General features: G+C 34.1%; 1 pseudogene; it reads left to right on the top strand.

Moving 5' to 3' along the window:
* The first annotated feature begins 2 nt into the window (after nucleotides 1-2).
* On the top strand, nucleotides 3-27,229 carry LOC117105834 (annotated as a pseudogene).
* Nucleotides 27,230-27,976: the final 747 nt, after the last annotated feature.

Raw genomic sequence — 27,976 nt, 5'->3', positions numbered from 1 at the left:
ACGGCTTTGTCATGTGACAATCTTAACCAATCACAAGCCGAATGAGCAAGATTGGCATTTTAATAAAAACATGGAAGTTACAACTTTTATAAAACTATTTATATGATTACATTTCTTGATCGTCCTAGCTAAATAGTGTGAGTAGAAATATGATCACGTGGTTAATATTAAAACTGTTGTACTATCTATTACTGTAATTAAGGACTAGCTAGGCCTAGGCCTAGTCTAGGCTAAAGTATCCTTCCTGGACCCTAGGCCTAGGCTGGGCTAGGCTACGCTCTACTACTAGGCCTACTAGCTAGCCTAGATAGCTACCAACATAGGCTAGCCTCTAGGCCTACTACTACTACTAGAGCTAGTACTAGCCTAGGACTCCTAGACTACTACTAACCTAGCTAGGCCTGGATTAGGCTAGGCCTGGAGCCTAGCCTAGGCATAGTCCTGTGCTAAATGGATTCGTCTTATTTCATAAACAGTACGTTTAATAACTTCATTGCAAAAGAAAGGAGGCGTTTAATTTAAAAAATAGCTAGGCCTAGGGCCTAGAAAAATTACATTGGCACGATAAGGGGTTCAATTCAAAAGGCTCAGCCTATAAATTTATCCCTTAAAGTGTAAGTGTAAGGATGAGGCCTTGGTTAGGCTAGGCCTAGGCCCTAATTTTCTTTTAAAAGCTAATAACTTACTGGAGTGTCACAATTATAGGCAGTTCAATATTTTTAAAGTTTTAGGCCAAATAAAAAAAAAAAACATGTTTCGCGTCCCCGCCCGCATCGTTTTTTTCGCCCGCCTTGATTTTTTTTTAATTTTTAATTTTTGGAAAATTCATGAAAATAAAGAAAAAATATATATCGAAAATTTAGAATTAAATGTTGGAAAATAAATACCCTGGCCTAAAATAGTGCAATATCTTCGTCTAACCTTTCGTATAGTAAAGCTATGCCTAGGCTAGCCCAATATCGCTACCTAGGCTAGCCCAATATCTCTAGGCTAGGCCTAGGCCGTCGCCTACTCTGGGCGTAAGGCGGCAAACCTCGAGTTCACTTCACTAGAGCGCGTTTGTCACGCATACAATTGCCATATTCGATTGGGACTATATGTTGAGTATGTTATCCCGTTGAGTACAAAACTCAACGATAAATTCCGAGCGTGAACTTCGTTGAGCACTTTCCGTTGAGCAGAGCACGAAAGTCCCAATCGAATACGGCCGATGATTTCCGATGAATTCTGGAATTTCCCGTTATACTGGCCCTGTATGTCAGATTGTATGGAATAGTTTCATGTGAAGACGTCTGAGACGTAACATCGGGAACATTCCGATTGTATACAGTAACAATGATTCCTAAATTTTATATGTTGAACAAAACTAGACGGGAAATGTCAACAAGTCTGTAGAATGGCGGCCATTTTGAAAAATAAAAAATAAAAAATAAAAAAGGCCGCTTCCTCAATTTAAAAAAAAAGCCGGACGTGAAACATGTTTTTTTTTTTACTTGGCCTTATATCTAATTCAAAGTGGCAACGAAAGAAAAATAATGATTAAAAAGTAGGTTTTTTTTGTTTGTTTATGCTGCCTGTTGCAAGAAGAAAAAGAAGTCTTTCCTCCGGTCAGCCATGAGGCTATTTAATTATTATAAGATAATCGTGAAAGTTATCTAAATTGAATAATGTATGATACTATTTCAATCTATCTCCATGTTTTTATCCATTTTAACTGCTTTTATATTTCGTATTCTCGGGTTTTATCTCGCTTTTTTGCTTCTTTTTAAACTCTGATGTTGTTTTCATGTTTTATGTGTCCATTTTCAACAATTTTATGTGTACATTTAGCCTAAATTTCAAGCAATGTTTACTATTTTGACAATAAATTATATTGAATTGAAGAAGAAGTGGCAACTAATAATAATAGAAGTGCAGTATTTCTTTAAATAAACAATTTATATTAAATAGTAATATATGCAATGAACCTTTTCATTAAAAAGATTCCAAAACTGCATGATTCATTTTGGTTTGCCATTTTGGTAATAAAGTGTTGCTATTATATTTAATAATAGTTATAATTTTTCATCTTGGTTACAATTAAACAGCCCTTGATATTGCATGATAAAACCTCATTTTACAGATGGCAGTTTGATTGAGCAAGGGTAGCCTTATTGTTGAACATGTCAGATTCAGGTAATTCGACACCTGTCAGTGTCCAGAGCCAACTTCTAAACTCAGAGGAGGAGGAAAACACTCTAAAAGAATTGGTATGTAGCAAGTCTATTGTTCAGCCATAAGAAAGTTGCAACCAGGGTATACCTGCCAACTTTGTTGGTGTCTGAAGTGTGATACAAAAAAATAAAAAAATTGTATATAGCACCCTCTATGTGAAAATCACAAAATAGAGTAGCGATGGAACTGCTACTGACGTACAGTCGTTGATCGGTAGCATGCTTCCTTAAAAGAAACTTATATGGCCTGTATTTACATTTTTTTGACGAATTCACTATTATTGGCCTTTACATTTTATCTTTTATAAAAATGTTACTATGCTGACAGCACCTTGTTGATAATGAGACATGTTTAAAGTAGTTTTGACCTACTTTAAGCAGTATACTCATGATCCTATCAGGAGGCTATTTTTAAATTATTTTAATGGAGTAATTTAGATCATTCTGTTTTGAAAGTTATCACATGAAAACATACTATGAATGCAAATTATTTTTTTTGATATTTTTTCTACAGCTCTAGTTTTTTTTTAATATACTGTATTGTCTTCACTATCATCATCATCATCATCATCATCATCATCATCATCATCATCATCATCATCATCATCATCATCATCATCATCATCATCATCATCATCCTAGTTTGTTACATCCCACTGTAGGGCAAAGGCCTTTTCCAAATCATGCCATATATCTTTGTCAGTCTGTTCCAGTGTTATATATCTCTACATCTTGTCTTTGCAGTGCACTGTCAATGGAGTGAAATACAACAAACTGGAACAGGGAGGCAGCAGTAATGTTCAAACTTTGGAACTGTTTTTTTCAAGTTGTTCTAAGATTGTTGGCCTCCACCTATTCATCAATTTGACAACATTGATTTTCATGGGCCTTGAGGTGACAAAGATCAGTGGCCTTACAAGCTGCAAAAAACTGAAAGAATTTTGGATGTCAGAATGCAAGATACAGGTAAGAGTAAAATTCTTTCAATCTACTGTTGCACTAGCCCTGCCCTGCCCTTTGGATATTCAAGGAGTTATTAATTGTTATTAATTGTTGCTTAGGTTCTGCAGAAACGACACAGTAAATGCATGTACATATTTTTCTGGCCCTAACATAATATTCTGATTGGTCAGTTTTTATTGTGCGCTTGATGGACAGTCCATTGATTTATAAAACTCTGTATTCAAAAAGCTTGCCCTACTCCAGAGGAAATATTTTCTGAGGACTAATATTCAAAGTTTCCAGTCATAAAATCAACAAAATTTCGCTAGTCATGAGTCACAATTGCACTGGACTTTTTTGGTAAGACTTATACTGACCGGCTGGTAAATTTTACCCTAAAAACTCCAGTGCGAACATCTCAGTAACTTTCCCTGACAGGAATGCTTAACAAGCCACACGGTAAGTTTCACCGAGTCCTGTTTGCCCAGTAAAACATACTGAGACAGTCTTGCCGCGGCTTTGGTCAAGAAAGTCCAAGTGCAGAGAGCGGTAAGAGTTCCTTTCCCATAGTTTTGGCAAGATTTTTACCAAAATAAGTCCAGTGTGAATGAGGCTATAGTAAAAGAACTGCTTGAGGTTCGCTAGTCATATTTAAGAAAAATAATTTTTTCAATCTAGTTACATTATTAATTAAACACAATCCTTTTTGCAGCCATCAGAATGATGTAAAAAAATTATGTTTGGTCAGGTCTGATTTTATCTCTAATCACAAATTATCTATGTTTCATTTGTTGCCAAGAAAATTGAGGGTTTTTCTGAGTGCAGAAAACTTCAACGATTGTACCTGTATTCAAACAAGATAACCAAGATTGAGAATTTAGACCACTTGAAAGACCTGCAGCTTCTGTGGCTATCAAATAATAACATTACCAATATTGAAGTAAGTTCCATATTTTTTTCACTTACTAATTTTTGAAAGATATCTCTGTGTTTTATTTTTTTTCCATATATTTGGAAACATGCAATGTGCCACACAAAACACTATAAGCAACAGAATAGCCCTTCATGACACTCAATTTTATTATATTTATAGGGACTAAATGGACTTACAAAGTTACAGGAACTTAATCTTGCAGATAATAGAATTGAGAAAATTGGTATGTTACATTTTATAATCTACACATGACATTTTAACAGCCATCTTTGTATGCTGAGTTTTGTCGACACTACAGAATTTTATGTGGCAAATGTGGTTTGCCCATATATGGGCGTAGTGATATTTATATCACCCATACAAGGCAGTTACATATATTTTATCACTTAGACATTTCTAGGGTGGATAGAGCACAACATTGTGTAACTGAGCATACCAGTATACCAAGTTTATAAGTTCTGTTAACACTATTGCTATAAAGGGATTGGTGGTGAAAGGATTTTTGCTTTGATGGTGGGGCCGATGTCCCTTATTTGGGTGGGGGGGGGGGGTGGCGATTTTCCACAACCAAAGTGTAAGTGGGCGTGGTCAGGCATTGGGTAGAATCTTTTGATCTAGGAATTATAAGACTTATTTAATTGGTATTTATATCTAATTATATAAAAAAAAAAGACACATTACTCCTGTTTTCTCTTCAACAGAAAAATCATTAAATTTTGTTAATAATAAATTTCAACATTTTAGGACATGGTCTTGACAGTCTCAACAACCTTGAAAATCTCAACCTGTCGGGTAACAGAATTTGTTCCTTTAAGGTAAGGTAATAAAAAGTGAATATACTGCACCAGGTATAAAAGAACAACCATGTATAGATGATGCCTAGGACCCAGAATTGAAATCTGATTTCATATGTGAAGGCCCAGTTTGTCTACAGTACATTCAATTTGTAGGTGTCCATATTTTTTGGAGTTCATGAAAGTGCTAATCTGTAAACATTGTTTGTTTTTCTTTAGGCAACTGTGGTTAAGAAGAAAATGTATTACAATATGCGAGTAAAAACGCTGAAAAGAAATATGGCAGAAATGCTGCTGCACTTGCGTCGTGATAAGGCTGCTTTTACCAAGGCAACTAGAGACAGAATTAAAAATGTTTCATTTATGATGAAAGAGGTGATCTTTTAAGAATATAATTATCTATGGTTAAATTATGTTAATTGCAGGAGTCCCTTGTCTTATACGAGTGGCCGGGGTTACCTGGAATTCAGTATTTGTTTGTTTTGTTTTGTTTGTTTTGGTTTCTTCACACTTCAACTTAACATTACAAAATTAAAATAGTTAAATAGTTGATATAAATGCAAGTCAGATAGCAGTTATTAGAAATGTGAAAGGAGGTCAAAATATGTAAACACTTTAAGACTTAACCCCCTGTAAAAACCAAGAAGTTATGGTGTAAGGAACATGAGAACACAGCATTAAGTGTAAAGTCATACATAAAATACCAATAATAATAATAATAATAATTATTATTATTATTATTATCCTTATTAATATTATCATCATAAACATTATATATAATTATATAAAAGTAATAACAATAACAATAAAAAGATGTAAGTATTTATATATATATTTACACACACACACACACATATACAGTATATATATATATTATATATATATATAATATAATACAAATGTATGTACGTAAATATACATGCACATATATACACACACATATACGTACACATACGCATATACAGCATAAGTAATGATCGGAGAGGAACTGACCATATATCTGCACCAAAGATTTTTTGTAGGTAATCTTAAAAGTTAATAGTGATGGTTTGTGTACATGGTATATTTTTCCTATACTTCACTTTACCTAAGCAGTGGTGGTAACAGAACTTACCAACAGGGTTGGATCAAGAGTTTTTAATCAAACTTTTTTTAATCAAATTATCATTATTCTTCTTTATTAAGATTGAAAGATTACAAGAAGAGTGCAAGATAAAATCTTCTCCAGAAAATGCCCAAGCAAAAGATCTTACAAGTGAAGAGGAGGATCATGGAAGTGGAACTGAGAGCGATCATCATGAAGAAGAGGAGAAGCAAATGGATCTGGCCGAGTCTGCAAAGAAAAAATTGATAGCACTGATAGAGCGATGCAAAACATGTTATGAAGAACTAGAAAGGTAATCTCTGAAACAGTAGGCTGAGGAGTTTTTTAAAGGCTTCTTCTTAATGTTGTTAGTGGGGATAGTGTTGTTGATGTTAAAAAATTCATTGTTACCGTTAATAATAAGAATACTTCGATCGATTGAGCGCATTTTACTAGAAGGCTCAATGCACTTCACATTAGAAATATATATCCAGAATTCAGCAAAATATAAATTAAATAGATGTGTTTTGAGTTGTTTATCGAAAATGTTGATTTTATTTGCTTGTCAAATTTTGGTTGGTATATATTCATTCCAAGGCACAGATAAATGACCAACTTCCATAACACTTTAGTAAACTTTAATGAATTCAACTAATTTAACCACCACTGTTTTACTCACCATCGCCATTACTGATATAAAATTTGGATTTTCATTTTATAGGTTACATCTATTTCACCAAGAGAGTGTAGCTCAAATTAAAGCCAAGACGGATATGTCTGTTAAGCGTCTACTAACAGAACTTGAGACTGGAGGCAATGTGAGATTTGAAGATGGAAAGCCATCAGATATTTGGTATGTTATAGTAATTCTTATCAGATCTGCCAGTATAATGTAAATACACCCTGCCCCATTTAAGGAAAATGACTGGACTTGTAAAACTCATCAACAAAGTATGAAAAATGTAATTGGTATTTTTAGTATTAAATTCCATTTTTTTGTTGTTGCACATTGTCATTCTCACACTGTGATGCCCAGTATATTTCATTATAGGTATTCACCATTGATTACATAATTTTCTTTAAAACTCAGGTTTTCATCTTGTCAAGATCTGATCTTGGCACGTTTTTGTGCAGCAGACTACAAGCCATATGGCATTCTGGGTGTTAAGATACATCATATAATGAGAGTTCATAATAGAACGCTTCGCTACAAATTTGACAAAAAAATGGCCTTGTTAGCTGAAGATGAAGACTCAACCTTGAATAGCAAGTATGTGTCATCAGTGGTGATTTTGTTAAATGATCAAATATTAATAATAAAAATAATCCCCGAAGGAGAGCAGGTGAAGGGTATTTGCAGTAGTGCAGTGCTGTCCTTCCGGGCGCATAACCTAAAAACAGCTAGATGGATTTACTTAAAATTTTCACACATTAACAATGTTACATGTTTCTGGGTCATCGAATTTGGTGCTGATGTGGATTTTAAAATGTTATTTATATATTTTCCGGCCACAACATACATAGCGAAATCTAGCCAATCATTTGGCCTGGTTTGGCTAGGCCGAGTCAACTCGAACGGAAGATAGAATGTCAGTAATAGACTGCATTCACATCAGATCAGAACCGAAATTCACTGATTCGAACTTAAATTTCGACCACATTTCGGATGTGCTGAACACCAACGTCCCTATTCTTACACGCTGATTCGATTCCTGATTGGTCCGGTAGGCATTCCGATCCAAAAATTGGGAATGGATGTAAATGCCCCTTTATCCTAATTCCATTTCCAACTATAAATAATGCTTCATTATAGAGGGCAGTCACTCAAGAAGCTCCAAGAATACTTGTTCTTTGTGAACGATCCTGATTTGCCAGGAAATGAGAATGAACCAATGAGAATGCTTGAAGAAGGTTGTTTAGATGCTGAGACATATCGGGTAAGGTTCTTTTCTAATTTTTTGTCAAGATTTTTGTATTTATTGTATTTCAAATAAACGCCCTTGGGCGTTTACTGTTGAGAAGGGTTTTTGAGGGGGTGTTTATTCGAGAGAGGAGTCTATTTGAGAGAGGCGGTATTTTTTGGTGTAAAATGGATAAGTATATACTCCAATACGTGCCTTGTAATTTCACTATAAATGTGGAACTACACCACATAATTACTGTCAAAATTGTGTTATTGTGTGATCATAAATAATTATTGATCGCTACCAGGTTTAGAAAAATGTAATTTCACTAGAGTAGAGCGTGTAAAATGATGTTGCTTTCAATAAATATATTTTATAGTCATTTAGAGGGGTGGGGGAATTTATTCGAAGGATGTTTGTGTTCCAAATAAGGCTCTAGAGAGGGTGTTTATTCAAAGCAGGCATTTATTTGAATAAACACAATATTTGAACTTCCAACTCTGATTATCTTTTGAGGTAATTTTGATATTTTTTTTCTTCATTATGCTGACATTTTTATCACCAATTAATAAATAAATAAATACAGTACAACTAATAAAAGGATACCTTCGCGACTTTGAGTGACTTATACCTAGTGAATTCCCTTTTCAATTAAAAGTGCAATTTTTTATTACTGCTAGCCTACAATCCAAAGCCAAATTGATGTTTTTGTAAGAATATTTATAAGCTACTCATTGAAATTATACCCTGGGCTTTTGCTCGAGGAAAGGCTGGTACATGAAATTGAGCTTAAATTAGAGGTTGTTCTTATACCCGAGGAACTTCGTAGTAGATCATTTTTAACTAAAAGTATTTTACTGGTGTCTCATAATTAATGTTATAGTTTTTTCCCTCATTTTACATAAAACAGATCTTTAATTAACATCTTTCATCTATCTTCCTTTCTTATTTCCAGCAACTAGGACGAGACGCTGCAGTTCCATTATCTAATAGCCTGAGTGTCTGTGAAGAGAAACGAATTCAAGCTTCACTTCGCAAGGCTGGAAAAACCTCTTGCACTGATCCATGCCCCTTCCGTTATGGACAGTTGTACGTCTGCAAAGTATTCCTTGGCAAAAGTACTCCAGCTTTAGATCTTAAAATGGGGTAGGTGTTCAATATATTTTTCTTTGGTAAGCACAAGAAATTATTTCAATTAAATAGCAAGTAAACTTGCATTTTTGAGAGTAAATGATGCTCTAAATCTCATTATGAAGCTTAATGAATAGAGTTATTTTTATTGTGAAAAAAACTCTTGGTTTATCACAGGATTTGAACCAAGGGCCATGGAAATTTGCAGGCAAGTACCCACCAAGCTAATGCTCCACTTATTTATTTTATAGGATTTATAAGATTTAGGGCACATATACAGAAAACTGCTCAAGGCAGGTTTTTCCCTTGACATTTGATGCAGATCATACACAACACGTAACCTCCTCTGTTCCCTGGGAAGTATTCCTAGATACTGATATCATTCCTAATCATTCACCTCTTACCAGGTACACATTTATATTCCTGGGTAAAGAGAGGCAAATGATGATAAAGTGTTTTTTGCCCAAGGAACACAAGCAGTGTGATAAGCTTCGGTTTTGAATCACTGACATCCGATTGAAACTCCAACGCCTTACACGCTGCGCAACACGTTTTTACAAATCCAAAAACTAACAATATGCAGGCATATATCACTTAAAATGCAGTGCTTTTTAAATGCAGGTTACAGGTGCAAGGATCAGGATGAACTGATCTGAAATTAAGAGATGGAACCTTAAAGCCATCATATTTTGACAAACTCAACACACTATATCTGACTAAAAGCTGAAATCTTTTTTTTTTTATCAGTTTTGTTTAGTTTATGGTTTTTGGTTCTGTTTCCAGCTTGCGTAAAGAGTTTTACCCAAGTGCTGATTCTGTTTTCCGTCCAAAATCGCAAACTAGAACTGCCACTGGACTTGATCCCTCTTCTAAGTGGTGCGAATGCAGCTCCAGGCAATGTGAGTGGTTTATTTTTGATCATGAGATGGTACTACCAGAATACGTAATTGATTTTGAGTACAAAACAAAGGTCAGTTTATCTGAAGTTTATTTTTATTATACACAGCATTCAGTAGCGTAAACATAAGAATTCTACTCATTATCTTAAGTTACAATTTGCAAGCATGTCAATATATATACAATGCTATGCCACATCAGCCAATCAAAGAATAATTATCAGTTCAAACAAATCTGCAGTGTGTTTGCAATCTATGGGTGTGTTTCTACTGAATATCAAGAAAGAAACGGTTCTTAACATTGGTTGATTATCGGATTAGCAAGATAAGAACCGCGTTGCAACTGCATTTTTTACTCTACATGAAACGTTTACCGAGCTGATACTTTACATATTATGATATAACAATTACCCAGAATGCACTTTAGAATGACCAATAAAAGCTTTAACAAAACAACAATAATATTTATTGTGCTGTGAACAGAAGCTTAACACCTGTTTTGCTGATTCTTAATAATAGTGGAACACGTCTGAAATGTTCAGATAATTATTGTAGTTAAAGAACTTAAGAATGTCCAAATGTAAAATAATGTAGAAAGCCTATATGATTGATTTTAGAAGTTTTTTATGTCTGATAAAAATTAACTTTCAATTAGGCCCTATAGCGTACTTTTCACCAATTCTACTAGTACTAGACATATGCCTAGCTTAACGGCTAATTTGACCTTATGTCAAATTAGGCTGCTATTTATGTTACAGCTAAACACTACCCCACGAAGAACGGTTCTTTAGCGTTCCTTTTTTTAGTTTAATGCATAATGAGGTACACATCTGTAATGTAAGATGTGTTTTTTAAATTATGAATAAAAAAAATACATTTTGGCATGTCACATTTTTTTTGATTGTCAAATATAATTGGATAGTCTGGACAGGGCTTTAAACTTTATAATCAAATTTTATTGTGTACAGGACCCTCATACCTCACCTTTCATCTCAATGAATGAACTCAAGCAAACGGAGAAGAGTAAGTTTCTGGAGCAACCGCAAGATGCAACCATTGATGATGATGTACTTCTAATGAAACCAATTGTGAAACCAAGGCCTAGGTATAATAAACTTGAATTTATCTCTTTCTTAAAGTCCCCCATATGGTTATATGGTTGTTGACTTTTGAACATGGCATTTGATCATTTGATAACAATGTGATTGTCATGTGATGGACATTCTAATGACAATCAACTGCATCACAGCCAATCACATAGATGGAGTGGTCAGGGTAGAATTAGAACGGGCTCATATTTACTTTCTACATGAACACTTGGGACTACCATAATGTTAACTAATACATTAATTCTCCAGCAAGATGATTAAAGTATTGTATGTTGGTAAAGGAGGTAAGTAAAGGTAGGAGAATGACATAAGTAGCAAAATATTGTGTTAAATTGTATCAAATCTATTTAATGGGGGAAAACAACATAATGAAATTCATGATACATGAGCTCTGAAAAAGCAGTGTAGCATTTGACCTGCAATTGTGCTGAAATCACCATTGAATTTTGGTCATTTAATATTTAGAATTCAATAGAAAAACTAGTATGCATTCATACCATTTTTTGCATCTGAAGTTAACTAATTTTTTTGTGATTTTTCATTTTTAGTTTTTTCTACATCAAGGGCTTAGCCAGCGAGCCATCCAGCCGTCTTTTGGACGGCCAAAAATATTTTATGACGGCCACTTCAACAAGACGTTCTTGGACGTTCTTGGCCATGTCCTGTTAAGAATCTTAAATTGTAAATAAAAAAAATCTTTAGGTTTCGTATTTATATTTATTGGATGAACTCTTAGCTACCTGTAATTGTGTCTTCTAGAAGTCTACATCATATCCCACGAGCATAGTTCATTATTTTGTCTACACTAATAGTACTTTTTGCCTTTGCTGTTAACAATTCCAAAAGAAATTTATGATTTATTAAGTCAAATGATATTTATAAAATAGATATAAGAATGACTTAGGCCTGTTGGTTTTGATATTTGGGCATGGTATCCTTTTCTTTTTATCTTTAGAGGAACATCCCCACAAATTTGGGGCCACACCCCTCGACTGCTGCTTGACACCAAATATTTGTCCTATATTTCTTTTCCTGGCTAAACCCATGTTCTACATGCACATGTATAGTCTCATAAAAAAAATTTATATGTGCTAACATTTGTATATAATCCAAATCCTGTGTAAAACAGCATGGAATGGATTGATATGTGCTGTGGCTTAGGTTTCATAAAGTAGGAACCCTGTGAAAGAAACATACCGATTCCTATCAGAATAAATCCGTCTTCCAGTGGCTGCAGTGTCAAACTGTATCCAGACTTCATCATTGATCTGAAGTTGAATGGTCACTACCTGATTGGTATACTCAATACTGCTTACAATGATATTTCCATTTTTCATCAACTGAACATATCCCAAGGTATCAGTGTAACAACTGTAACTGAAGAAGTACACACCTGGGATGGTGCAGGTGAAGACACCTGCACTTGCATTGTAATTACTGCCAATATTCAGTTCCACAGTATCTAGTTTGATGATGAGATTTCCGATGGAGGGTTGAATTATTTCACTTCTTGTAGCTACAACAGTGAAAGCAGATCTCCTTTGAGAGCCTACAGGTCCAGGACTGCCTGGCATCCCTATTGGACCAGCTTCACCCCGTTTACCTTTTGGTCCAATTGCACCAGGAACACCTACACCAGGTGGTCCATGTGCACCTTTCTGCCCAAATGGACCTGCTGGTCCTAACTTTCCAGGAAAGCCTGAGTCTCCTTTTTTACCTTTTGCTCCGATTATTCCTTTCTCCCCTTTTTCTCCTTGAATTCCTTTTTCTCCACTGTTGCCTGAATCACCTTTAGGCCCCTGTTCACCTGTCTGTCCTTGTAATCCCGGAATTCCATGTACTCCATTCTGACCTGGAACGCCTGGGCAGCAGCTGTAGTGGCATGGAATATTTGCTTGGGTGTGTTGATTGGCATCAGTTTCATTAGCTGTTGGTTGTCCAAGTACAACTGAAGATGGTAGCAGGATGTCTCCACTCAGAAGCCATAGGAGCAGGTTAATAGCACTTAAATTCATCTGGAAAAATGAATAAAATACCTGATGTGTTTATTCTGTGAATACTTCTTGGATATAATATAACAGCTGGCTCAATAGGTGTGGGCATAATTGCTGGGATAAGAACTTGAACAGCTACTTACACAGGTCTGTTTTTTCCAGAGTATTTACGAAATAGATTGGCATACACTAGAAGTTATATGGCTCTTAAATTAAAAAAAAAAGGTACTGACATTATTATATCTTGTACAGATATAACGCATTGATAGTCAATGATGAGTGATATGCAAAAAGCATTTATTTATATAATTTTTATATAGACTTTTATTTCATATTTTTATTGTATTCAACTCTTTTATAGTAATGAGTGCGTTATTATCCTAAGATGCGCTTTAACAAAAAGAAAGCTTTGAAAAAAAAAATAAAATAAATATGTGTAAGAACATAAGAGCAAAAACCCAGAAAAATGGAGAAATATCAAATTGTCTTGATTGTATGGAGATGAATAAAGGTGGTGGTGGTTACCCCACAAAATAGAAAAAAAACATGTATGGCTCTCATACTCAAAAGTTAGCCGATGTTTGACCAGACACAAAGTTTGTTTGATCAGATATAAGTATGTTTAAAAGCATCCTATCAGGGAGTCAGATATAGCAGTCTAATCACACATATTTAGACCAGCAATCTAGCATTAAGTGTATGCCTGACTTTGAATCAAAACCTATACTAGAATGTGTCATAAAAAATAATACCAAATATATCCTCATTTCTTCAGCTTTGCCATATTCTGAGCAAATGATTTTCTGTAAGTCTGTAATTGTACTGTAGCTTGTGATTTTCTTCATTACAGTATTACTTGTTGCAAGTGAGAATAACTTTGACTTTGAGTTAAGAAACTCAATCCTAACTACATTAAAAAATGATTCATTGTCTTGGTAGGGGATGGGAAAAAGTTAAATATCAACTTACAAATCTCTTGTTTTGAACTAGAGTTTAAGCAAATGAGAATGTTGGAACGATTTGGATGTTTGAAGTACAGTAACACTAGGCAATTCTAGATATTAGGTGAAAAAATGTCTGGTTTGATGTTAAATTTATTGCTCAAAAGGTGTGGAAATATAAATTTGAATGAATTTTTCTTATATTTTGACTATTGTTCAGTTGTTTAATCAAATGAAAGAATTTAAGTGTCTCCATTAGGTGTTAAATACGTTATGATCTGACCATTTGGCACTCTCAGAAAGTGTCCACGTCCCCTTTAGGAGTATTGCCTTAATATGGTTGTCTGTAGTGTTACAGGATATATTTCCACGGAAGGGGGACCTCCTGAATAGGGTTTTCCCAAATAAGGGGTTTACTCTATTTTAAAGCATCTGTCAGGCAGTCAGATATTCAAACATATATGCAGACAAAAACAAACAAAAATCTAGCATTAAATTTATGCCTGACTTTTAATCTAAACCTAGATTGTGTCAAAAATAATAATACCAAATATTCTCATTTCTTCAACTTACCATATTCTGAGCAAATGATGGCAGAAACTCTTGTAGGTCTGTAATTGTTCTGTAACTTGTAATTTTTATCCTTGCAGTGTTATGTTCTAGCTGCAAATGAAAACACTCAATCCTAACTACATTAAATAATGATTCATTTGCTTGGTAGGGGATGGGAAAAAGTTAAAGATCAACATACAAATCGCAAATGAGAATGTTGTAACGATTTGTAAGTTGATCTTTAACTTTTTCCCATCCCCTACCAAGACAATAAATCATTTTTAATGTACCATGTTTGAAAGTCTTAAATCAATGTAAAAATTCTCATTTGCATAAACTGTAATTTATTGACAAATGATAATTGAAAGTTGATCTTTGACTTTTTCCCAAGACAATGAATCATTTTCTAATTTAGTTAGGATTGAGTGTTGTAGTTAGAATTGAAGGACTGTCATGAATGACTTGGTGAGGGAAATGTTACACAAATGGGTGATTCCATTATCTTTTAGTTGACTATTTTTTCATTACATGAGAAACATTGCACAAAGTAGTGGAATGGATCCACATGCATTGCAGTAAAGCATGGCACTATAAGTAATATCCTGCATTTTATAAGTAATTATTCGCTGCTCAGGGATAGCAATTTAACATTGAAAGTAAAATAATTGTCATAAATGGAAAGTAGAAAAAAATGAAGTGGGATGAAAAAAAACCGAAAACCAAGTTCACTGCGACGTTATTAGTGATACTTGAACTATGGATGCAATGAAAATAGCGAGGTACATCGTGACTCATAACCATTGCACGCTATATATGAGCCGACCTTGCATAGGAAATTGCATTTTCAGTTCATAGCATATCATGGTAGTTTTGAGTTTAACCTACCTGTAACTGGTTTAAGCACTTTAGAAAATGCAAATTGCGTTTAAATAATTTAATCAACTGTCAACAAAAAATTTTTTAAATGGTCTTCATATCACTCCCTACTGCGAATCGTCACCAGAATTGGATCATTTCTTAATTTCACCTTGAAAAACTATTCTGCAAACTATTCCCCTAAGTTTCATTCGCATTCAATTCACACCCTTCGCCGGATCATCACAAAAATTCAGTCATTTCTTTACTGGACCTTTACAAACTATTATAGAAAGTTACGTTTACACCCATTGAAAACTTTTTATAGATATTTAAGTCTGGGATCTCAAAAATTTAAATGAACCTCCAGTTTACGCCCTTGACTGATTCGTCGCTAACACAATACTATCTTTTTTGTAACTTGGTTAAACTTTTTCCGAATGTTTCATTCAGATCAGTTAATCTATTTTCGAAATATGTGGTCTGGGACGTTTTCCTTTCAATGGTCCTCAGATCTACACCCTACTCCGGATCGTCACAAAAATTTAATAATTTCTTTACTCGACCTTGACAAACTGTTATACAAGGTTTAAATTATACCAATTGATGTTTTTTAAAGAGATATTTAGGTCTGGGTCCTCAAAAATTGAAATGACCCTCCAATTTACTCCCTTGACTGATTCGTCGCCAGCACATAATAATCTCTTCCTTTAACTTGGTTAAATCTTTTCCGAATGTTTCATTCAGTCCAGTTGATCCGTTTTCAAAATATGTGGTCTGAGATGTTTTCCTTAAATGGTCCTCAGATCCATAACATTCTGCGGATCGTCACAAAAATTTAATCATTTATTTACATGACCTTTACAATGTATTATAGAATGTTTCATTTAGACCCATTGGTTTTTTAAAGAGATATTTAGGTCTGGATCCTCAAGAATTGAAAAGACCCTCAAACACATAAAAATTTCTTCCTTGTAACTTGATTAAACTTTCCTGTAAGTTTCATTCACATCAACCGACCAGTTTTTGAAATATCTTTTTGACCTTAAAACACTTTAATTGCTCCACACACACACACACACCCCACCGAAGATTGACACTAAATATTAGGAGGCACATCCTTGATATAATGGCCTATGCTTCGGCAAAACACAGAAAAATTCTAAGCATGGGAAGTGACCAAAGTGACGGCCAGAAAAGCACAGTGCAAAAAGTTATGAAAAATGTATGCAAGAAAAAAGAAAAAATTTAAAAAAATCACAACAAAAACAATGGCTTTTCCCAGTACTGCTGGGAAAAGCCAATTATGGCCTCTCTGTACTGAAGTATACAATTATGCCACATGAATTACAGTACTCAGTTTAGCATTCAGCGACAGTGTGCTGGTTTTGACATGGCATGCCTCATATATTATTAACTACTTATTCACGGTGCTGTTTTGAATGTTTTATTTGCATGTTTTTTTAGATTGATAGTTTTAACTGAGGAATTGATCATGCAATGTGCCAACACTAACTCATTGCTGGGTCTGACGGTGTTGAATCTGAATGGTAACAGCCTAGCAAAGTTGAAGCATGTGGCAACGTTGACATCCCTCAAGAAACTTATCATCAGCTTCAATGAACTCACAAAATGTTTATGTGTTGCAGTCCATATAAAACCAGCACTCAATTCTAGGTGGGTGTTTGCACTCCAATAAAGGCCTCCATATATCTTGTGTGCATATTTTGTTTGTTTATTCTGTGTTTGTATCTTATGTGTATCTTGTGTGAATATCCTGTGTGTATCTGTCTCTTATACACATCTAGATGTGTATAAGAGACAGGTTTAGCGTCGTTCGCTCAGCTTGTGACGTCAATGAGCCGTCAGAAACCTGACAGAGTCAGTGAGAATGACAGCCATTGGTATTCAAAGGTACAAAGCTAAATGACATCTGTCAATCTGTATTTAATGTAGCTGTGAATAATTATTCAAGTAGCTTTAGGATCATCTATGTTTATTTGTATAAATTATTTCATACAAAAAATAATACACCAACTAGTGTGAGGAATTTATCAGCAGGTTTGGCGAATTTCTTACTAGGTGGGTTTGGATGGCATAGTGGAGAATTCACCGACAGGATGTTTACTTTCCAGTAAGGCTAGGGTATTATCCCTAGGTGTTGGAAATTGTCTGATAGTGGTCAGAAATTTCCTGAAAATTTCAAGGGTTGGGAATCTTTCAAAGAGTGGGAAATTACAAAGCAATTGATCTATATTAAATTGTTATACTTTTTCAAATTACTAAAAAATTAATTTTCTTTATTTTGTATAATGAATACATATTACATTATTATAACAATAATTAATAATTCTTGTTTATGTATATTTGGTTTTTATGCATTTTCCCATTGTAATATATGTGCAAACTGTTGTCCACTTCAGGTGACCACTCTGAACCTAGATGGCCAGCACATCAGCAAATTGTCCAACATTGACCGCTTGAACAACCTGCGTTGGGCTTCATTCAATAACAATGACATCACGAAGATTGAAGGACTTGACCACTGTCTGATGCTGGAGGAACTTTCTCTGGAAGACAACTGTATTTATAAATTAGAAGGTATCTTATGTTTTTTATACACGTATTATGATAGGGTTATACAGAGCTTTAGGTTGGTGAGTTGGGCTTGAGTGCCTTTAAATTTGTTCAGATAATAGTATTGCTTCAATCCATCTGTATCGCTCTACAATGTCATCTATGGGTGAGATGCCAATTTTATTATTTTCTTTCATGCTTGAGTGGTGAGTTTTATGTAAAATGGCAATTATAGGGTTTTCGTTAAACATTGCTGCTGTTTTTTTTAAATTTTTTAGGTATTTCAAATCTTAGCCGTCTACACACTGTGAACTTGGGTAATAATTACATAGTGAGTTTAGAGAATGCTAACTTGGAGAAGCTCCCTCAACTGCAGAGTGTCTCCTTAGAGAACAACCGCATCAACTCCCTCGCCGGCCTAGAGAAAGTCACCTCTCTTATTGAACTTTACATTGGTAATAATTCCATAAGGAACATCAGAGAAATATTTCATCTGAAGGTTAGAACAGCTTGTGTTTATTATGAAATCAGTTTCTCCTAAGATTATAGAATGTAGAGTTCCCACTTTTCAGATTTTACATGCACACATTGAAATTGCACAAAATGAAGCACAAAGTAATACCAGAATGTAGTGGGCGCCCTTCATAGATTGAGTACTGTACACAGTTTGCTGGCATGTAACAGCTCCCTCATTATATTTAAGTTGAGTGGATTTTTGCATTAGTTTGATATGTGTATGCATTATTATCGAATCCTACTATCGAACATACTCTCATGTAGTTTTAAAATCAATAAAATATTTTATACAAAATCTGACTTTACAACTTACAAATATTTGAAATACTCAAAGCTCAGAAAAAGTACTATGTAGAGGGTTGTCTTTCAAAAACAGAATAATCATGTTACAAGATGCTGTTTATTTTTATTTTCTATACTTTATGGTTTTTCATGGTGTGTTTGTGTTCCATCTTTATTTTATTTTAATTTAACATTCATGGCCAAGTGAATGGTACACAACCGTATACACTTCTGATAACAGCCAGTAGATTGTCTCCTTGTGTGTAACTACCCTACAAACTGCCATGGCATGGTGCTGGCATGGGTCCCGGGGCCCAACTACCAACTAGGAAGATGAGCTTACTTACATGCATAAATTGGATTGAAAATATTAGAAAGTGTCATCTTCATATCTGATCAGCCATAACGAGAAACTGTTTTTTAAATAAAATTTTTTTTCTTTGATCTCTTTTTAGAATCTTCCCAACTTTGTAATATTGGATTTATATGGAAACCCAGTTGCAAGAGAAGTTGACAACTATCGTTTGTATGTCATATATCATTTGAAATCTCTCAAGGCACTTGATGGTACAGCCATTGTAAGTCACATGTTTCAATTAATATATTACATCAGCTAAACTATTGGTAGCCACTGTGTGTGCGCTAAACCGTGGAGATTTCTTGGTTCACGGTTCAATTGCCGTTGCTGCTCTCAGTGTTTTTCTGGGCTGAAATGCAAGTTATGATAGCACACCATCTTTCGGATGAGACGATTAAGCTAGCCATGTGCATGTTAAAGAACGCAGTACACTTTTTCCGAAAAGAGTAGGGGATTGTCTCCTGGTGTACAACTCACAATCACTACCATAAGGACCCCACTGGAAATAAGTCTTCTTCTTAAGTTATCTTTGGTGTTTACACCAAATGAATCCAAACCAATGATACTGATTATTATAATAATAATGATACTTATGATGTTAATTATGATGATGATAATGATGATGGTGCTGATGATGATGTTACTGGTTATGTTGACATATGATGCTGTTACTGGTTATGATGTTAGTAATGATGATAATGCTGCTAATGATGTTCCTTGTGTTATTTAAATCAATGATACTATTGAGGTCGACAGTGAAGAGGCTAATGATAATAAAGATGATGTTCATCATTTTGATGTCAGTGTGTTAAGAAAATGTCAATCATCAATATTTTAAACTTAATCAATTGAAGGAGGCAGCAGAGGGTAATTCAGCCCGTGACACATTTGGAGGCAGACTAACACAAGATTTTGTTGCGGAACGACTCGGTCATGCAAACTTCCTAGAGGTACGAGAATTAGACGTTCCAAGTTCTAACATCAGACATGCTGATCTTGGGATTGGAGATCAGTTTATCAACCTTAGAAGGTAGGCACCCCCTTAATTGTTTTCTCAGCATATTCATCTATGGCAGCACCAGAATTTGCCCAACAGGAGAGACAATCTGTTTGACGGGGGTCTTAAATTACCGTTGAAGACTAAGAGTGCTGATTGGTGAAGCCCTGATTTCCTGTGATTTGTCATTAATTTTCTATCTGGCTAATTGGTGACTAGGCCTTGATTTGTTTTTTCTGTCCTGTTCTTCAGTTGAACCATTTTTCATATTTTAAATTTGAATTCATATTTGTGTTCATCAACTTCATTATATAGTAGTTGATTTTGTAAATATTTTCATGGGTGGACCAATATGCCAATCTTACTCTGTATGTGAATGAATTACTTTTTTACGTAATTAGGTAATTTTTTTTTTCTTTCATTTGCAGTATTAATCTAGAGAATAATAACATGACTTCCTTCAGTGGTCTTATCCATCTTATTAATCTGCGGGTAAGTTTATCTACTGCATATTGTGAATTTTGTTATTTAGTTGGGTAATGTCCGAGTAAGTATTTCACTCATAGACTATGGTCTGTATCTCACTCTACGGTTTCAATGTTGATGAATGTTTATTAAATCTTAAATGATATACAGGTTTCCCTCTGATTAAAAACAACTTTTAAGACCAGGGTTTAGCTTTGAATAATAAAGATAAAAGAAATTGGTTACTTGGGAACCATTACTTGGGAACCACAGGAAAGTGGTCTTTATTTTGAGGTAGTCTTTAATTGGAGTGGATTCTTATTAGTACACTGCTTTACCATTAGTTTGGTGTGATTGTACAGCTTATTTGTATGATGTATCTCAACAAAATGTTTATGTGTTGCAGTCCATATAAAACCAGCACTCAATGCTAGGCGGGTGTTTGCACTCCAATAAAGGCCTCCATATATCTTGTGTGCATATCTTGTTTGTTTATTCTGTGTTTGTATCTTATGTGTATCTTGTGTGAATATCCTGTGTGTATATCTTGTGTGAATATCTTGTGTGTATATCTTGTGTGTATATCTTGTGTGAATATCTTGTGTGAATATCTTGTGTGAATATCTTGTGTGAATATCTTGTGTGTATATCTTGTGTGTATATCTTTTTTGTGTATATTTTTTTCTGTTTTCGATCCTTTTTCAATAGTCCTATCTCTGCATCAACTCCATATTACTTATGTAATATTTGTTTGATGTGATTTTTAAGAACTTTCTTTCATCATTTCAGGTGCTATGTTTAAACCACAATCATATTGAATACATTATACCCAAGACAAAGCAGAGCAACAGTAAACATCTACCTCAAAAAGGCAGCAAAGAAGTTGAAGGGTATGCACCTGAGAACTATCTACCTGTACTTGAGAACTTAGAGGTGCTGCATTTAGGGTAAGTAAAATTACAGTGAATTTATGTATCAAAATCATTGTCATTAACACCAATGGCACTAGTATTTTACTATAATTATTGATTTAATCAATTCAGTAGTTTTACCATATGCACTCAATGTCTGAAATTGAATTCATATTTAACCATCTCTTACATATGAATATTTTATAAATTTCTAGTGTTATTGTTACAGTGGAATTGAAATTTATGCTTATATTCTATCATGATTGGTTAAATTACGATCATGTAGCCTCAATAATTTAATTATTATCATCATCATCATCATTAGCATCATAATGTTATAGAACAATGCATTGCCTAATTGATTTATACATTAAGAATACCTTTTTTGAAATTATTTCATTATTTTTGAAATGCATAATGCCTATGTTCTGACACGACAGCTAACAGTTTAGCAGGATCCAGATTCTGCTAACCGTTAGCTGCCATGCGTCCATACGAAAAAATCCTGATCCGGATACCAAGAATATGATGATCGAATCACTGGCCAATAAGGAACTGGAAATTGTAAATGTGTATGTGTGATTGGTTGATGATAGAAACACGCTTAACTTGGTAACCGATAGCTTTGGCTAACCGTTAGCAGTATCCGGATACCGCTAACGGTTAGCGATAACCGATCGGGCGTTCTCACACAGGTGCTAATGGTTAGCGCCAACGGTTAGATACGGATACTGGGGTTTTCATGAGAACCAGGCTAATAAGATTGTTGTGGTATTGTTTTCTTGTGTGATTAGTTACAACGGAATCAGTGATCTTGCAAAGTTGCAGCTTGGGAGACTCACATCACTAAAGGCTCTCTTTCTACAAGGTATATCCTTTAACAATTATTTTAATTATTTAAGATAAATGGAATTATTAATATACAGTATATAGTACTATAGTGATGATGATGCTAATGACCAAAATAATAGTATTATAATAATATTTAATTAAGAAAAGAATTGACAAATACTGAATGTGTAAGAAGTAAAAGTCGTAGACATGACCTGATGCCATTCATAAGTACAACGCAATAGTAAATACCTTGTTTGCTGACACTATGATATTAATTAATATATATGTATAATTAAATATATTTTTTAAATGTATATTAGTATAGGCCGGTATATTTTTTTATGTTTATTAAAGTTAGTATAAGCCTTTGTTGTGTAACGTAACATTTACTTCCAGTGGAAATAGAATTTCCATGTATCAATTGTTACTTGGACTAAAGAAAATTTATATTATGCAGGTAATGAGATAAGCAAGGTAGAAGGTTTGGAAGGGCTGCAGGATCTGCGTGAGCTCGTTTTGGACAGAAACAAGATTAAGACGTTAAGCGAGCACTCATTTATCAACCAATGGAACCTGGTAGAGCTGCATGTTGAGGAGAATCGTCTGCGAGAACTCACTCACTTCAATTATTTGGAGAATCTGCAAAGACTCTATCTTGGAAGCAATAGGATCCAAGTACGTACCGTTCCTCTTAAGCTCTGTCAAGATTATCAGATTTTCTTAAACAAAAAACTCTTGTATGTCCATATTTAGTCTTGATGTGCCTATGGTCATGATGTGATGGGATGTCATCATGACCATATTAAGAGGTGTCACATTTTTTTAGTCTCGATGCTGCTTTAATCAAATTACTCAGTAAATGCAAACGTAGCTTGTGTCTCATTATAAGTCTTAGGAAGGGATTTGTGTATATTCAAGAAGAAAAAAATAAATGAGATATGTGGCATGATTTAACCCATGCCCCGAGAATGTGGCATATTTTTAATTAACAATTTTGGTATTTTGCTATATTTAACTTGCCTTAAGAAGCTGGCATTGATTACCAGTAAAAGCTCATGACAGAGAGTTGCTGCTGCTTCATAATTTACTGTTTGAAAAAAACTGTTGTAATCCCATATTTAGTCATAATATGCTTATGGTTGTGTTGTCGTCATGACCATATTTGAGGTATGTCGTGGTGAAATGGTTTAGTTGTTGCTCATGCTGTTATTGAGTAAATGAGGTATAAAATATGGGAGCTCAAAAAATTGCCTAAAATCAAAATTTGTTTTTCACTATAGATCACAGTTTAATGTCTTAATCATGCCCAAAATATTAATTCTGTAAGTGGTCAACAAATCGTTTATTTAATGTTATTTTGATAGTTAATTCTATTTAACAATGTGTGCACAAATAACTTTGGAAGGCAATTACTCAAAATCATGTTTATCTTTACTCTAGAGTACTATACTCTTAGGAAATGTCAAATTTCAAAGAATGACCCCTCATTTTAAACATCACATAATCAGGTATCTGAAAATACCAATAACTTGAATTTAAATTTTTGCTACAACTTAGTCATTTTGCCACAACATGACCATGTTCAGGCTGCATAGGAACATCTGCCCTTGCAGAGGTCTAGTCCTAACATGGCTTCACAACTACTTTATAATCATATTTCTTGTAATTTTAGGATATAGCTGAGCTTGAGAAACTGGAGTGTCTGACAAATTTGATAGAGCTCTCTGTCATCAGTAATCCAGTAAGTGCTTTACTATTGCAATGAATACATTTATGCTTATTAATTTGTCACATGCTATTTTAAAATCACAAAGCATGATATACATTCTTATTAGTTTGTCCCCTGACCTTCATTGCACTCTATCTTTTTTTATTTTTTTATTTTTGCATTTAAAAAAATACATATTGTCGTTATAACTGTTGTTGATCATAACAACCTATCTTTACTATTATAAACATTTCTTCTACATCCAAATCAATTTCACGGCTATTAGCATTACCATTAATTTACCTGTATTGGGTTAAATCTAGGTATCACGTCGTTTGATACATCGACCAATGCTGGTTTTTCGACAATCAAACTTGCTGTGTATTGATGGTATACCAGTAAGCACCGAGGAAAGAACCAAAGCAGAGGTGTATTTTATGGAGCAACAGGTAATTATGTTATTTATAACTGGTACTGGTATAGGTATTTATAATGTGCCTCTTCCTTATTATAGGTTATAAAACGCAGTTCTTTTCCCTACTCATTGGGTTTACATGCTGTTGCTGCTGGTAATCATTGCAGGAGCTGGCAACCCCACCAGGTACCCATTGTACTCATGGGTAGAGAGAAGCAATGCAGATAAAGTGCTTTGCTCAAGGATACAAGCGGAATGCTGATCAGCGAGGGATTGGTTGGGGAAGCAAACCGTTCCTACTGCGCCAAACTGCTATTAAATATTATCGTCATTATTCATGTAATAATAGCTTTGTATTGTATATTTCATTATTGTCTTTTTACAAAATTTTCAATGAAACTTTTAATGGCAATATTTTAATTTTACTACTGTCAGCCAAGTAATCCAGTGGAGAACAGTCTTCCAGGCATTGTCACATACAAGAACCATTCCTCACCCGTCAAGATCACCAATGTCCAGTTACAAGGTGCCCCACTTGAACGCCACGGTTACGGACAATCATCCCAGTTTTTGGAGGATCAGTCATCGATACAGCAGGATATTAGAAGTAAGAATGTAGAATTTTCCAACTAAAAAAGCTTGTAAACTAATTTGTTATGTCAGCCATATTGTTTTGCTTATATCATATGTTGGGGTGCTTTAATTTACTTGGATAGATGATAGTTCTGAGGTCACTCTCTTTTTAAAAATTGTTTTCTTTCTTAGTAGTATCCCAACATGGTCGTCAACGAAGAAGTGATGGACGCGGTGAGCCGAGCATCTCTCCTCAAAATAGCGGTGCCAGATTCGGTCAGCGCCATGACCAGACAAGCTTTGCCCGTCAGTACCATCTACAGCATCAGGTTCCATATGTGCCTCACCACGGCAGAGGTAACGACTATGGGAGAGGAAACCACGGAAGTGAATATAACCGTAGTGGTCATAATGACAATTTTAACTTGCATACAGATCCTTATAACAGGTTAGTTTATTAATATTTTTGTGTATTAATCAATGTGTTTCTAATTTATGTTAAGGAATTCATCAGGATTTCATTTGTTGGTATAACATGTTGATATTATCTTTAAATAAATCCAAATTCTTTGTTCACTTTCAAAGTAAAAAAATATAGAATTTGGATTTTCTGTAAAGAAATAATGAAAATTTTCTTCTTCATGGCACTGTTTTAAAAAAAATAATGTTCTTTCAAAATTTTAAAATATATAAAAATATTCCCTGATAGAAACTTACAAAGGCCTGTTTACACTTCAGCGATAACGATAAAAAAGCTAAAAAGCAATTGTTCATATAGAAAATAAAAGAAATAAGAGAAGTTTTTACACTAGAACGATTCGATAATGATTTATCAGTTATGCGATAACAAGGTATTTTGACAAATCAAATCAGATGACGTCATAATCATGGAAAAACATTAAAATCGTAGTAGTAGCAACGATTTTATCGTTTTTCCATGATTATGACGTCATCTGATTTGATTTTTAAAAATATTTTGTTATTGTATACACGATAAATCTTTATCGAATCGTGTAAAAACGTCTCTTATTTCTTTTGTTTTCTATATGAACAATCGGTTTTTAGCTTTTTTATCATTTTCGTTATCGTTGAAGTATAAACAGGCCTTTAAGCATAATGTAATCATCCGTCCCAGAATGCCATATTTAAGACACCCTAAACAATGTCCAGCTTCTTCATTCTATTTTGGCTTATGCAAAATGAACACTGAGAGTATATCTTACCAAAAATTAATGTAGAGTTATCTGTCTACTTAGTATCTTGTATAATTATACTTTGTATTAAATTTTCTCCCTTCAAGGTATGGAGGAAGTAAGGGAGGAAGAAGATGAGGAAGGTCTTACTTGTTACCATGGTTACCATTGATGAGAGGCATCATGCCCATGATAATCAAGATGTTTATAGCAAGATATATTCTTCCTAAATTATTCCTCCATAGTTGAAATACCATGTACCGCATTTATGGGTTTACTATTGCATTCAGTTTTTATAAGGGCATTGTAATTCCCATGCATTTCAGTAATGCATTCATTTTCCTTCTAAAATTAAAAATTCTGACATAGGCACGTAGAAACAGCACGTATAGATTAATTTACTGGAAATTCGCTGTAATCTGGCAGCCTTGATTTACAGTAATATTTGCTCACTTCTTTTTCGAAAGGAATACAAAATTACATATAAGATTAGAAAAATAAGCTAAAATTAGTCAACAGTCATAGAGTTGATACATATCATATCCCCTGCGCACCGTTCTAGTCACCAGCCACATTCTTTGCTATATATTCACAGCCCTGCGCTGTTCTGGACATCAGCCATAGTCTCGCTGCAAGGCTGTTTTGACCACCATGCAGCCAGCCTTGCTACATACTGTAGGCCAACCACATCACTCAAATTCCATTATTGGATTCATTATTGTATTGTATTATTGTTTGTTTACAAACTGTATTTGAGTTGGGTCACAATCAAATAGTTCGGAAAATAATATGTCTACCTTTAAAGAAGTTTGATCTCAAGATCTAGGTATGATATTTGTTATTTTGGCTACAAAGATTTATTCCAAGTCAATTGAATCTTTTTACTCATAAATAAATATTTATGAACCTACTATTTATGCACTGTATCTAAACCACGCCAATCTGCAATAATATTATTTAACAATCCTAATTTCCATGAAATGGTAATTTTTAAAGTATTATTTAATATATTTTATGTATTAATTAAATAATCTCCTGTTTAATGAACTTGTTCACAGTTATTTCACATTACATTTTTTTTTCATAATTATTGTTAATAAGATGTTTGCAAATTCCTATTTTTAGATTGTAAGTTATTTTTTTTATGTTGTTTTTAAAGGAATAAGAGCACAACTATTTTTTATAAATTCTAAATACATTTGATTCTGATGTAAATAATGTTCTTATTGGATAACAGAAGTGTTTGTGAAAGTGAAATTATAGTATTTACGCTGATATTTGAATAAAAAAAATGCCAGAGTCAATTGTATATTTTTGTTGTAATATAACTATTTATTTATGAAAGAGTAACAACTTGCACATAACGTTCTTTATATACTTGAAAACAAAGGGTTAATTTAACAATGGACGGATATATGATTATTAATATATTCTACTAGTAAAGAGGTGTCACAAGATAACTGAAATTCCACAAGATATAGGCCTGCTGTAATATGATACATACTAATTTGCAATTCTAATACAAATTACTTTTCAAGACTAAAATTCAAAACTTTGTTAAACTGATATTTTCATTAGAGAAAATACTATCGCAAGGAAGCACTCCGGGTGATAAAATTATTGAACAACAATACAAATCCCTAATAGAGTAATACCCACCTTTGGTAAACCTGTTATTACCTGCGTACTCAATCATCGTGAGGATTCTGTTCTGCCGAAACATGTACACGCAAGCCTGCACATGAGCGTTTTGTGTGTTGATACATTTTGGAAAATTTAGGGCATGGTCTTGACTGCC

The sequence above is a fragment of the Anneissia japonica genome, unplaced genomic scaffold, assembly GCF_011630105.1.
Source record: "Anneissia japonica isolate Jap-2015-1 unplaced genomic scaffold, ASM1163010v1 scaffold287754_len4335492_cov202, whole genome shotgun sequence".
In the NCBI taxonomy this organism is placed as follows: Eukaryota; Metazoa; Echinodermata; class Crinoidea; order Comatulida; family Comatulidae; genus Anneissia; species Anneissia japonica.
This window is presented reverse-complemented; position numbering and strand designations above follow the sequence as displayed.